General features: G+C 42.0%; 1 protein-coding gene across 2 annotated transcripts in view; it reads right to left on the bottom strand.

Annotated features, from left to right (window-relative positions):
* ADGRB3 (adhesion G protein-coupled receptor B3) overlaps positions 1-13,150 on the bottom strand; it is a 1,104,008-nt gene that overhangs the window by 703,384 nt on the left and 387,474 nt on the right. The window lies entirely within an intron of this gene.

Here is a 13,150-nt window from a genome sequence, read left to right as displayed (position 1 = left end):
GGTTAACACTGAGTATAGTGTCTGCCATTGATTACTGGCTGTGTTCTAAGTTCATATATATTCTTTCTTTTACTATTTTTTACCAAGTGCTAATTCTGACAGTGGCCCACTTGACCCTGTCAAGTGTAAATAATCCCTTGTAAATATTGCCTGTGCCAGTTGGCACAGTGTACATTGTGTGATTACTATCTGATGTGTTTTTATTATAATACAAAGGCTTTTGTGGTGTGCCTAGTGTGTTGTTACTGTGTGTGTTGTGCAAATGCTTAACACACTGCCTCCGGGATAAGCCTAACTGCTTATGCCAAGCTACCAACGGGGTGAGCAGGGGTTATCTTTGGCGTGACACTCCCTTTCCCTGACTACAGTGTTGGTCTCTGCCTGAGATCCCCATTTCTAACAATAAATATGCTAATAACTCTATTCTCGCTAGCTCAACTGATCACAACAGGATTCATTTCCAAAATCAGCTAGTCCAGGGTACAGTGGCCCTTTAATAACTCTGGTAGTTAATGCACTTGATTGATGTTCTGTGTGCATTCTAATCAAAGGTTCAAACTCAGCAAAAAATTGCATGGAGGGTCAATATGCATTACGGGGAGCACAGCATGACACATGCAGATCACAGATTTGTTTTTTATGTAGATAGCTCAGTTGGTTATTAGGGGGTTACCGAAACACCGTGTTAATTCGCAATACTGACAAGCGTGAAGTTAAAAAATTCTCTAATATCTGCTCGTGGAACACTCACGGCCTAGAAAATCTGATAGAAAACCCTGGTGCTCTGGAATTCCTGCAAGCGTATGACATCATCTTAGCCCATGAAACTTGCAGCACAGCTCCTTACAATAGTATAGGTTTTATCGGGCACCACGAACCAGCAATAAAATTGGCAAAATGTAGACACCCAAAGGGCGGTTTGTCCTCGTATTTTTCAACCAAATTAGACTGGTCATTAGACAAACTCCCTATAGGGACGCATTGGGTTCTCGTATCCAAGCTGGAACAGCATATGAACGAGGGGGTTCCAACAATACTAATACTACTAAACGTCTACATTCACCCAAGTGAGGAGACAAAAGATGAGCATATGAATATGTTGTTTAAAATATTAAAAACATTACAAAGGCTTTATTGTTAGGCACAGTTTATCATCTCAGGTGACTTTAACATCAATTTATGTAATACTCCAGGGAACCTGAACAAAAGGGGCATCAATTTTAGACGACAATTTGAAACACTAGGATTAATTCACCTTAACGGAAACACAAAAGAGGATTCACCAGCCGCAACAACGTTTTTAAGCGGGACCAAAAGTTCAACCATTGATCATACCCTAGTGAGTGAAACTGTACCGCGACAGATGCAAAAATTCCAAATCGTATCACGCATAGAGAGCGATCACATGCCACAATCTTTGCAATTGGAGCAATTTACAGCCAGGCTGACAGCAACTAAATATCTACTCTCAACGCCACACGCCTACAACTTAAAAAGATTGAATTGGCGAGAATTGGGGATCGAGAAGGTAATGGCTGAAGGATATCGCAAAGCAGGCACGAGTAAAGGTAGCCTAGAGGAAACAGGAATGTCAGAGACAACGCAAACAGGGAAGGGTGAGAGATTAAACGCTTGGGAAAATCTAGTGGTAGCCCTAATAGAAAGCTTCGCGGACAACAAGAGGAAACATCTCTCTAAGTGTCACAGGAAGCACATTTGGACAAGCATTCGCCATCCCTGGTTCACCCATGAATTACGAAATCAGAAAAGCCAAATAGTGCGTAAAATAAGAGCTTTCACAAACCAGCTAAAAATGGGGGAAAAACCAGACAGAAGTCAGCTTAAAAAATCAAGAAAGCTATATAAGAAAAACTGTCGAATAGCCAAAACCAGATACCGAGTTGCAATATGGAATAAACTTCTTCTGGCAAGTAAACAACGGAACGGAAAACACTTCTGGTATCAGATAAATTCACTGACACATGGGAATAATAGACATCAAAATGCAGGGATAAATGAAGATACATGGGTAGCACACATAATGAGTATGTACAAAGATCCAAAGCCCAAATCAACATCAGTCAGTCAAACAGCAAAAAAGGATTGCAGGAGGAGCGAGGAACAAAAGAAAAGAAATTCCCCTGGGGGTTATCAACTTGAATAATAAACATATCACCCTACAACACAAAAACTCGGATGAATTAACAGATGTAAGCAAATTAATATAAATTATAAAGAAATTAAAATTAGAGGGCGCGACAGGCCCCAATGGAATCCCCAATGCCCTTGTTAGGGAAGACACCTCATATTGGGCTCATTACTTTACTCCATTCTTCAATGAGTTGTTCATTACAAATGGAATCCCAGAATCATGGAGGGGAAGCATCATCCAGCCAATTTTCAAAGGGGGAAACTCAACAAAGTCGACAAATTACAGATTGATTGATTTAATTGACGTTGAAGCAAAGTTATATGCAAGCTGCTTGTTAACCAAATTGAAAAAATGGTCAGACCTCATCCCAAGATCTCAAACAGGGTTTCGGGCTGGAGCAGGCATGCTAACAAATCTAACGGCTCTAACATTGCTAGCTGAAAAAGCCAAACTTAATAACACCCACTTATTTGCCTGTTTTGTGGACCTTAAGCAAGCTTTTGACAGTGTGCCCCGTAAACGTTTATGGGAAAAACTGGACAGATGGGGCATCCCAACAAAGTTATTAAATGCCATCAGAGAACTATATACGTGTACATGGAGTCGGGTAAACTTAGGGGATGGCCAGTGGATAACAAAGAAAATATACACCCAGAATGATCTGAAACAGGGATGCGTGTTAGCTCCAACTCTTTTCAATCTGTACATATCTAATCTTGAAGACGCTCTCCTGGAAACCAATAGTCATCCCCCATCGATAGCCAATGAGGAAATCTGGTGCCTTCAGTGCGCCGACGACCTAGTACTATTAAGCCAAACTCCAATTGGCTTACAACGAGGAATGAGCGCCTTAGCCAAATATTTGTCGGCACAAGGGCTAGAAATGAATTTACTAAAAACAAAGGTTGTGCAGTTGGTGGATGCCAAATACAAGAGATTCATATGGCATATAGAGGGTAAAAAAGTTGAAGCGGTCACCTCCTATAAATATCTTGGGTTCATGGTAGAACAAAAATTGAGCTATAAATCACAGCTCACCTCAATGAGGTCAAAATCTCAAAACCTGATATATGGTTTTAACGTTCTAAAAAATAAATTAAGTTGTCCATCATACGGTAACCTATTAACCGTCATGCAGATACAGTTAATGTGACATCCCTGCCTTGAACAAAATACAAACAAAAGTTTACAAAAATGTTTTTCATATCCAACAATGTGCATCGCCAGCCCAGGTGCGACTAGAGTTTGGCTTACAAAATCAGGAATTTCGAAGCAAAGGCGCCTTTATTAAATTATGTTGGAGGTTGCGTGCTTCTGAAAGCGGATCCATAGACCAACTATGCTGGAAAGAAATAGGAAGATAAAAAGAAAAGAGGATACCCGGATCCCGGGGTAGTTATTTTAATCAGGTGATAGTGGATCTGTCTGTGCAAGACGTTTGGAATCTCAGCATAGGGAAAAAGGCTTTTCACAAATTAATTAACACCACAATAAAACTCTTGTCTCACTCAATGGATGAGAACACCTTACTCCTAAGACGGCATGCCTGGACAGTTATCAGCACATATGGAAAAAGGAAGCCACAGGAATATTTATCAGCCTATTTCTCGCCAACCCTAAAACATCAATTTATGAGGTTGCGTCTTGGCATGTGGGAAACAAAAGATTTAATCCCAGCATGAAAGGATAAAAGTGATAACCGAGACTGCAGCCTTTGTGGATACAAATACGAATCGATTCAACATATTTTTTGTGTATGCCCGAAGTTACTAAAAGAACGGAAGTCACTAATAAAAGCACTACTGAATAGTATGAACATTCGAACATGAAGGGAAGCCGTAATCACCTGGCTTGACGGGTCCTCAATCCCTCTAGTATGCAGGGGGGTGAAACTTTTAAATGTGTATTTAAAGGAAAATGGCTGAAACTCCATGGAGATCGCAATAGACTGTCATAAAGACAAGAACTCCCAAATCTCCATTTTAAACGGAATTTTAAATAATTGATGTATAGTAGTATGTTTTAGATAAACCGTGTAAAAATTCTACTAATGATTTTACGTGTTTATATAAGTATGCACTAGTACTATTATAAATGTCATTGGTGTAATGGTTTTTGTTTTTAAAAGACCGATCACTTAAATAAATAAAATCTTGAAATCAGTGTGTGCAACAGTTAATAGTACTGCTGCCTCTGTAGCCTGATTCAAAATGCAGGTTATTGTTTTTGTTGCAGAGATCCTTATGCTACCCGCAGGTCACAGGTTAAAATCCTTGTTTTATAGCTTAGTGATTTATAATCCTGCATCAAGGAAATGCATGCAAGCCACAAGGCATATGTTTAGAACCTCGCATTTTTTTCTCAATGTTTTGCTATTAAAACGTTGCTGAATAATAAACACTTACTAGTAAGTGCTATAGAAATGGGTATTAGTGTAATAAATAATGGACAGGCACATCAGATATTCTTACAATGAATTAAGATTTCTTCAATACAAAGCTTCGAAAGATCAAAAACCTAGTCCTGCATAGCCCTTAACCCCGCCCTACACTCCACCGCAAGTCTCCTGGTCCTTTTGGTGTGTAGCTGCACCTTTTTGTTTTCCATTGAACACACCTATCCGTAATATATTTGTTTAGATAATATTACACCGTTTAACCACCTTGGAAAATCTTTCCTACAACTGGGGCTAGTGCTGCTGGGCTGGTCAAGTAGCCTTGAGCTCTGGATGTACATTTTAAGGCATCGGTAGATACTTTACCACTGGGTGCACGAGATAACAGATGTACACATTTTGTTGTGGATTTTTACTGATATAATCCTGAATGCAGCCCACACTTCATCATTATGTGAGGGCACATTAAAATGCTCTAATTACAGTTCATGTCATGTTAAGTTGTATGACTCATCATCTGGTATGACCTATAATTAATGCAGTCTCTGTCTTAAAGCATTACAAAACACTGCCTCCAACTCTTCTGGCATCTGTTAAACTCACCAGCTGCCACCATTTAAATCTACATATTTGTCACGCGACAATGTTTTTCACCGTAGCTTCATTTTTTAGCGCTGTCTGTATTAAGATGGGGCACCGTGTTTTATTTCTTTTCTTTTTTTACCTCTGATGCATTAACAATTAGATGTATCCTTAGTTATATGAGCTGCATAATCTATTGTCCAAGGAGTTATCTTCCTTTCGTACACATTCTTCCACACATTGTCAAATGAAAAGTCCGAATATAGAGATAAGCCTGCTTCTTGGTGAGTTACAGCTCCCACCAGAAACCCATGGTGTGTGTGAGCGAGTTTTGGTAACGGGTACCAGCGATAATCCGAGACCTCTTCTTGGACGTTTGACTTGGCTTTAAGAGGTGCTTGTGAGTGTTTGTGATTCGCACTTGGCTCTGTTTTTTTTTCACATCCCATGGTATAGTCTCCTTCACACATGACTAGCTTACGGTTTGAGGTTCAAGGCTGAGGTTAGTTAATAATGATGGGTGGCACTGGCGATGAGTGCTGTTGCCACGCTGCAGCAATGACCAATGTGAGCATGGAGCACATACAGTAGGATGGCTAAACTACCATCTTAATTTTGTAGGATGCTTCACTTTTGCAGAAATACATTTGTATACGTAGACACTTTGCTCACATGGCCCAATGACAAGATGTTTAGGGGTGGGCGGAACTCCCGGAATTTGACCACATAATTCTTTGCTTACATAAAAACCTCACGAGATTCCGCAGAGTTCCACCAACAGGCATAAACAGGCACATTGTGCTACTCGCACTGTGATTTAGCAATGTTCCACTCTGAAAGAGCAGCACGAATTGCACCACGCAAGTCATCAGAGTGTGCATCTACTCAAGTTGCTGCCCCTAGAGTATATTTTCTACTCGAGCTGCAGGCTTCTGACCATGAACGGTCCCGGCCGCCTCTGAATGCCCATGTTAGAAAAATCTCGCCGGTTATCTCCTAGCGACTGGAAATCATGCTATGGGATGCCAATTTTGCTCACGCTTGACAACTTACAGTTTTTAAGCTGCACATGAGTAAAAATAGCTCAATGCGGAGATTGGCGGAATTTTGCCAGATCTCCATGTTACAAGAGTAATGCGGAGTCGCCAAACTTCTGCCAATTCTGCGGGCAGAACAGAAACTTCCACTCACCCCCAATGTTTATTTTTGGGGTAATGAGTTACCGAGCACATGTTTTGGTTTCATTCCATCACACCCTTTTCTAAATCAGACCCTGGTTTCTATAAAAGATATATAATTTGACCACACATTGATTGATGTTATCAAGAGTATTTACTGTCTCATACTATGTCATTGTAGCAATTCCAACAATACCTAATCTCTAACATATTCATCTCAACAGCCATTCGCAAGAACTTATATGGGCTCCACCACTGATCACACATAACTCCCATTATTTCGATCTACCACAAATAAACTTGAGAACATGTATTGAATGATTTCTAGGGAACACAAGACTACCGCCAGTAACCAACAGTAATTATTTATTTAAGAGGTTCTATATAGCGCTGGCTGGGCCCAGGAGTATCAGAGCGCTTTACAAGGTGTTTCCATACAGGTACAGTGTGTATAAGCACAGACAATGGAATAATAAAAGAGCAAGTCCACATAGGATACATGAAAACTAGATAAAAAAGTAAAAACAATTGCTAGACACTATGAGTAATACAAAATAGCGGTCACAGTTTGGCGGGAAGCCTCACTTAAGTATACAAAAAACATGCAAGAGAACTGTGGGTCATGAGGAGGGGAGGTAAGGTGATCAGATAGAAGGAAAGGGAGTTGGCCAGGCGGGTAGTCACAAGTCATATGCGGAGCAGCTAGGTGGGGTGATGCACAGGGGCGAGGCTACCAGGGAGGGATTAGAAACCCCAGTATTTATTAAGGAGAAGAAGTTTGAGTTCTTTTTTGAAGCTGGGGTAAGACTGGTTACAGCGGAGGTCTTTTGGGAGGGCATTCGAAATAAGTGGGGCATTGCCGGAAAAGGAGCGTGACTGAGTGGAATTCTTTTTCTGAAGGGGGGGATAAGTAGGAGGGTGTTGGAGCTTTTCAGTGATCGTGTGCAGCCTGCTTTGGTCAGTTTATTGGAGAGGTATGTCGGTGTGTTTTGGTGGAGGATTTTGTGCGTAATGCAGGCGGTTTTATATGTGGATCTACCTTCAATGGGGAGCCATTTAAGGGATTTAAGGGCGGGAGAGATGTGGTCAAATCGTTTGCAGTCCGTGATAAGCCTAGCCGCGAGGCTGAGCACAGATTTAAGAGGTGCCAGGTGAGTTTTGGGAATTCCGGTGGGGATGGCATTGCCATAATCAATGCACGATAGAGCAAGCGATTGGACTGCCAGTTTAATCAATCAATCAATCAATCAAGGACATTTATAGAGCGCACTACTTACCCGGAGGGTCTCAAGGCGCTTGGGGGGGGGGGGGGTGCTGCTACTGCTCGAACAGCCAGGTCTTTAAGTTTAAAGTCATCAATTGGGTTGAAGGGCTTAATTTTCTCAATTTCTTAATCTTGGGTGCCGACGTACCGTGCTACTTGATGTAAAGCACCTCAAGGGCGTTCTGTTTAGATTCTCAACAGAAAGACCAATATTGTCTACTTAAATTACGCAACCAAGTTTCATAAATTAATGCATTTCATTTTACTGACATGAAGATGAGAAGAACTACGGTTGCTGATGATAGAAAGCTTCAATTGGCCAATCAGACTGGAATATAACAACAGTTACATGACTAAAACTAACAAGAGTCATCCAGGGAAAAAAGGGCACATTAAATAAGGCTCAACCTCTATGCATTGTCTTTCATTGTGCCTCTTTCAAAATATCACTATGCACGTGAGTGTCGGAGTGTGTGATCTGCAACATTTAGACCTGGAACAGCTCACCTATCAGATAAATGCCCTTTCCTTCATGTGAGCTGTTTTAACAGGAAACAGAAACTACCAGGACCAGAATGCACGCAGGGGTGGCCTTGAATTAAAGTCCTGTGCCATCTTCCTGAGGGGACTTGAACCCAGTACTTTCTGCTGGAGGGGGCTGAAGTACAGCGCTCACCCTGTTAGTAGTGTCCCTGGTCTCTACTCAGTGCGCTTTGTGCCTCGCCTCGATTCCCTTTTTGGGTTGGTGGGGTAGAACTCACCCTTGCTAAGTTTATTGCAGATGGCACCCCTTTAGTGTGGGGCACCGGTAGAGCGCCCAGGATGTCTGACTCCACAACTAAGGCTGCACCTTGGAGCCCTGGGAATTGAGTGAGCCCAACTCATTGACATTGGGAGCACTTTGAGACATGGTTAACAAAAACACTGTATTTTTCATGTGGGAGCATTTAATAATAAAAATAAGGCCGGTAATACAAATGTAAATATATCTCTAAGTGGGCCACCAGTGCAAAACACTGCGGGACTAATTTATGAGGTTTTGCCTTAGAGAAGCGCAGCAGGGCTTCCTGATGGGCTTACCTACGGCAATAGAAAAGAGCAGGAATGCACCATATCTATAAAATAAGGCGCATTCCTGATTTTTTCCCCTGTGCCGGCGCACAATGGGCTGCCGTGCGCCAATGCAGGCACCTCTGCACCATGGTGCAAGGATGCCTGCATTGCGGGGATGATTATTTTTGTACAGGAAGGGAAACCTTTCTGTACAAAAATAATCACAAGAGGCTTTTTCCTCTTTCTATGTGTGCTGCAGAAAAACGAGGAGAAATAAAGATATTCTCCTCGTTGTGCCTCCCTTATGCATCCCCTGGGGAGGTGTAAGCATTTGGCGCTGCTTCTCGTAAATCTGAGGTTGTGTCAAAAGGCCATGGATGTTGCTGGGAACGCCCCCAGCAACACCCATTGCACGCCCCTTTAAGGCAGAACACGATGTTAAAGGGAATGATATTTATCAGGCAGCATTAAACGAAAAAAAGGTGGCTTTGTGCTGCCTGATAAATATCACACAGGCTTCTGCGCCACGGAACGTCACAAAAAGTGACGTTCCGGAGATGCAAGGAGTCTCATAAATGAGGCCCTATTTTTCTCTGCTCTGTGTCCTTTCTGTGAGTGCCTCTCAATCCGTAAAACAACCTCCACAGCTGAGATGCCCTGTCCCAAAACAGTGGATGCACGAGGGAGCTGGCCTTTTCCTGATACATTATGCTGAATGTTCCCTTTTGATGCTCCATTGCTCGCCATCACCAGCACTGGAGGAAGAGCTGGGCAGTGGTGTGAATGGGTCCACATCTTGTGCTGCATGCTAGAGAGGAGAGCTTCGGGGCTGTCTCGTTGTTGTTGAAGCTTCTCAGTGGTTGAGGCGGATTAGGGAAGATCAAATGCTTTCTGTCGATGCAACACACGCTGGCCCACAAACGCTGCAAGCAGAGGCTTCAAGCACTGCTACGGGCAAGGAGTTTACTGTGTGATGCTTTAAGAAGAGTGACTTTATTATAAAGTATGTGTTTATTGAAAATATTGGAAATGCTGGTTCAGCTTTGCGCTTGCCATAATGTGGCTCATGAGTTATATACTTTTCTCTTTATTATTCGATCCAACATAGGAAAAGGATACACGTATTTCTTTAGTTAACTACTAAATCATCGCCTAATGATATAGCAAGGGCTCTGATATTTGTTGCAAAATGTATTCTCTCTATCATATTGTGGCATCCACTGACTAGCAACTTAAAGCTGAATATGACAACGGTGATTGTCCCTCTAGACCATGAGACACCTGAACAAATGTGAACCAGTGGGCCTTTGCTGAGCTGCTGCACATTGTACACATCTGCAACGAATCGGAGGTATCCCAAATAACCACAGTAAGTATTTTTCACTGGCATTCATAAAACATTAGAAATCATCCCAAACAATGTTAAAATATTGAACAAGATATTAATGAAAACAGCACGTGTTTTGATCATAAACTAGTCGCAGGAAAACACACAAGTGATGCGTATGAGTGCACACAGTGAAACTCAGGTGCAGAAAAGACACATTGCAAGTTCCAGTTGAGATGCTGCCATCAAACCATGAAATGAGCAAAAATGATAAGACCGCTCAAGGCTGCACACGAGCTGATGGCTGAACTGTTCACAGCTCAAGGTGAGCTAGCAAATTTACAAACTTCTTTGGAACTTTCCAAATACCACTTCATGCCAAAACAACAAGCTGGGGCACAATGACTATCAAAGTGGAACGACAGAATTCTCTCTTATACAGCCCTCCACACTGAGGCCCTCCTTATCTTTCAGGCCAATGAGCCCATTTCATGTGAGCCAAGCAGCAGACTGGGGATGGCAATAGTACTATTAGAAACTTACATGATAAACGGGATTAGAGGATTCCCATATATGCTTCTGCCTGACATCTCTTAGGCGCAGAATGCCAGGAATTGAAACGTCATAGAAATCCATGTGCTAAAGAACCATATAGATAACCTAAATGCCAGAATGAATTGTAGACGGTGCTCAAGAGTGAGACTACTCACCAAGTACAATAGTTGAGGAACTCCATAGTCGACTCCACAAATCATTACTGACAAACATGGAAGATGACTATCTTGGTGACCAGGATGAGAACAGGCATTTGTCCTCTTGGATGTGTCAGTAGCTGCTAACAGCTGGAATTTACTTGCTTAAATGTTTAGGTAATTCTAGGGCAAGATTTGCGTGACTCAATAAGTGGATCCCACTGATGGCGGACAAAACGTATTTAAAATACAGATGCGAAAAGCGCAATTTAAATCCTCTTGAGATATGCAGAATTTTCATGTAAATGTGCATATTTTTCAAACTAAATCTTGAAAGTTGTCTACGTGAAACTTGTAAGCAAGGACACACTTTTGTGCAAAACATCATGTGAAAGAACTTCGATTAGTTTGTGGAGAAAATATCTTGAGGCCAGGGCACACATCATTTTTACAACTCGTCTGGGCATTTTCTGCAAGCCAGTCTTGAAGGGTGAAAATAGATGAAATTACAAGCAAGTGTAAATGGTTGGGGTGAGGGGGTGAATAATATTTAACGTGCAAAAGACAATAATTGAGAATTGCGTGGGGTTTGCGTGCATAACAAAAAATTTTCATAGGCCTACTCATAATGCAGCATCAGTTTGTTAACATGCCGGGTAAACTGTCTGCTCCAATTTCTCATTAATGTCCCACACAAACATATATCCCATGGCCCTGGACATAAAGCATCTTCCTCCAGTTTGGCACGGGTGATATTCACGTCAGTCTAGAACTGGATGGAGGTTCAAAGAAGCTGTCTAGCAGCTCTCTGATTCCTGGGGGCATGCTTTGGTTGAATACAAGCTGCATGTGCCTAAACAGGAGTACAACCCTGCTCCCACTTAACCGTGACCCCGGGTAGTCGCTCACACAAAATCTCAAAAGGTATAAACCTCAGAAATTTCTTTTATTTCTGACCTTTACTTCTACCTCTAATCAACACAGTGGTGAAGAGTGGAAATGAACCACTAAATTTGATCAGAAAGCACCACTAGGTGACCCAAAGCTATAAGTAAAATTGTGTTTTTATTTTTTAGTCCTATATTGAATTGTTAAACACTTTCCAAATGGGTCCTTTTAAAACTAGTCTGACAGCGCCACCATGTAGTTTACTGTCATAAGCACGTGTCTGTGTTAAAAAAGAAATGTGGGTACTGGGTACCGGCAAAACACCTGCAAAGTTAAGCATTCTTTTTAACATAATGAATTGCACATGTTTTGCCTTTTTTTCAGGAACCTTTTCTCCTGATAAGCTTCATCAGGTTGGACCTGCCAGAATTTATCGGGGGAAAACTATGAGGGTGCGATAATTATCACACAACTCACAATTCCAATTCCTGTGTGAATACGTTTTTGCTCAGGGATCAGAATTTAGCCCATAACTCATAATGAGGGCAGTTGGGTACTCCATTACAAACTAGATGGATATCCTGTTCTCCTTATTACAAGTCCATTATATCCTAATGCACTTGTAATAAGACAGACAGGGTACTCATCACATCCGCAACGGTGTATCCATCCGCCAAACTCTAAATCAGGCCATTTGTCTCCAGACTTCTACCATACATGCATGTAGAGCTCCCCAAAAACCTCTAAAACTGCAAAAGAAACAGAATGATTCAATAAGTTATAAGATGGGGATTTGAGTGGATCAATAAATTCAAAGTCCTGTGCAACATCCATCAAACCATCCTAGTAGATTGATTTAAAAAATGTTACGCATCAACCAGCATGTCACATCTGTCAGTCAGAACACACTACACTGCCCAAAACAACAACCCAATAGTGGAGTGGAAAAACAAGCACTTACTCTGCAACCCTTCTGTTTGCCATGGGTACCAACCAGTGGCGGGTCGCAGAGGGAGTGCTGCGGGCGGTGAGTTGGGGAACAGTGGGGGGTTAGTAGAGTCCGACATACGACGGACAGGAGTAAGGCAATTAATTAAAAAAATAGAACAATTTACCTTGCATGCACTGCATTACCGAGTTGGTGATGCAGTGCGTGCAAGGTAAATTGTTTTATTTATTTAATTACTTATCTTACTCCTGTCTGTGGTATGTCGGACTCTACTACCCCATGCCCTGCCCCTACCCTGCTCCGCCCCACCACCCCGCAGCAGTCTATCGGCAAGCCGCCACTGGTAACAACTGAGTTTTCAAAAATTTGGGAAGGGTGCTAAAAACATGCTTTTCAAATGTCCCAAATCTTGTTGAAGGGCGCACTCACTTCTCCGATGGAGAGAATGGGTCCTTATAAATTTCCTTAAGGAGTGGAAAGCAAAGCACACTACCTGCACCCATTCCTAACTATGTAATCCTGCAGTTCAGGAAAAGCCTCTCAACAACAGGGTATTAGCACCAAGATCACCTATCTCAATCTGAGGACATGTGGGCTCTCACCTAGACTGATGTCCAAGAGGGCAGCCTATGAGGTAAGAGACCAAAGTGATCCAATTGATCAATTTCAC

The sequence above is a fragment of the Lissotriton helveticus genome, chromosome 6 (genome assembly GCF_964261635.1).
Source record: "Lissotriton helveticus chromosome 6, aLisHel1.1, whole genome shotgun sequence".
Lineage (NCBI taxonomy): Eukaryota > Metazoa > Chordata > Amphibia > Caudata > Salamandridae > Lissotriton > Lissotriton helveticus.
The sequence above is the reverse complement of the archived record's forward strand: the minus strand, read 5'-3'. Positions and strand labels throughout refer to the sequence as shown.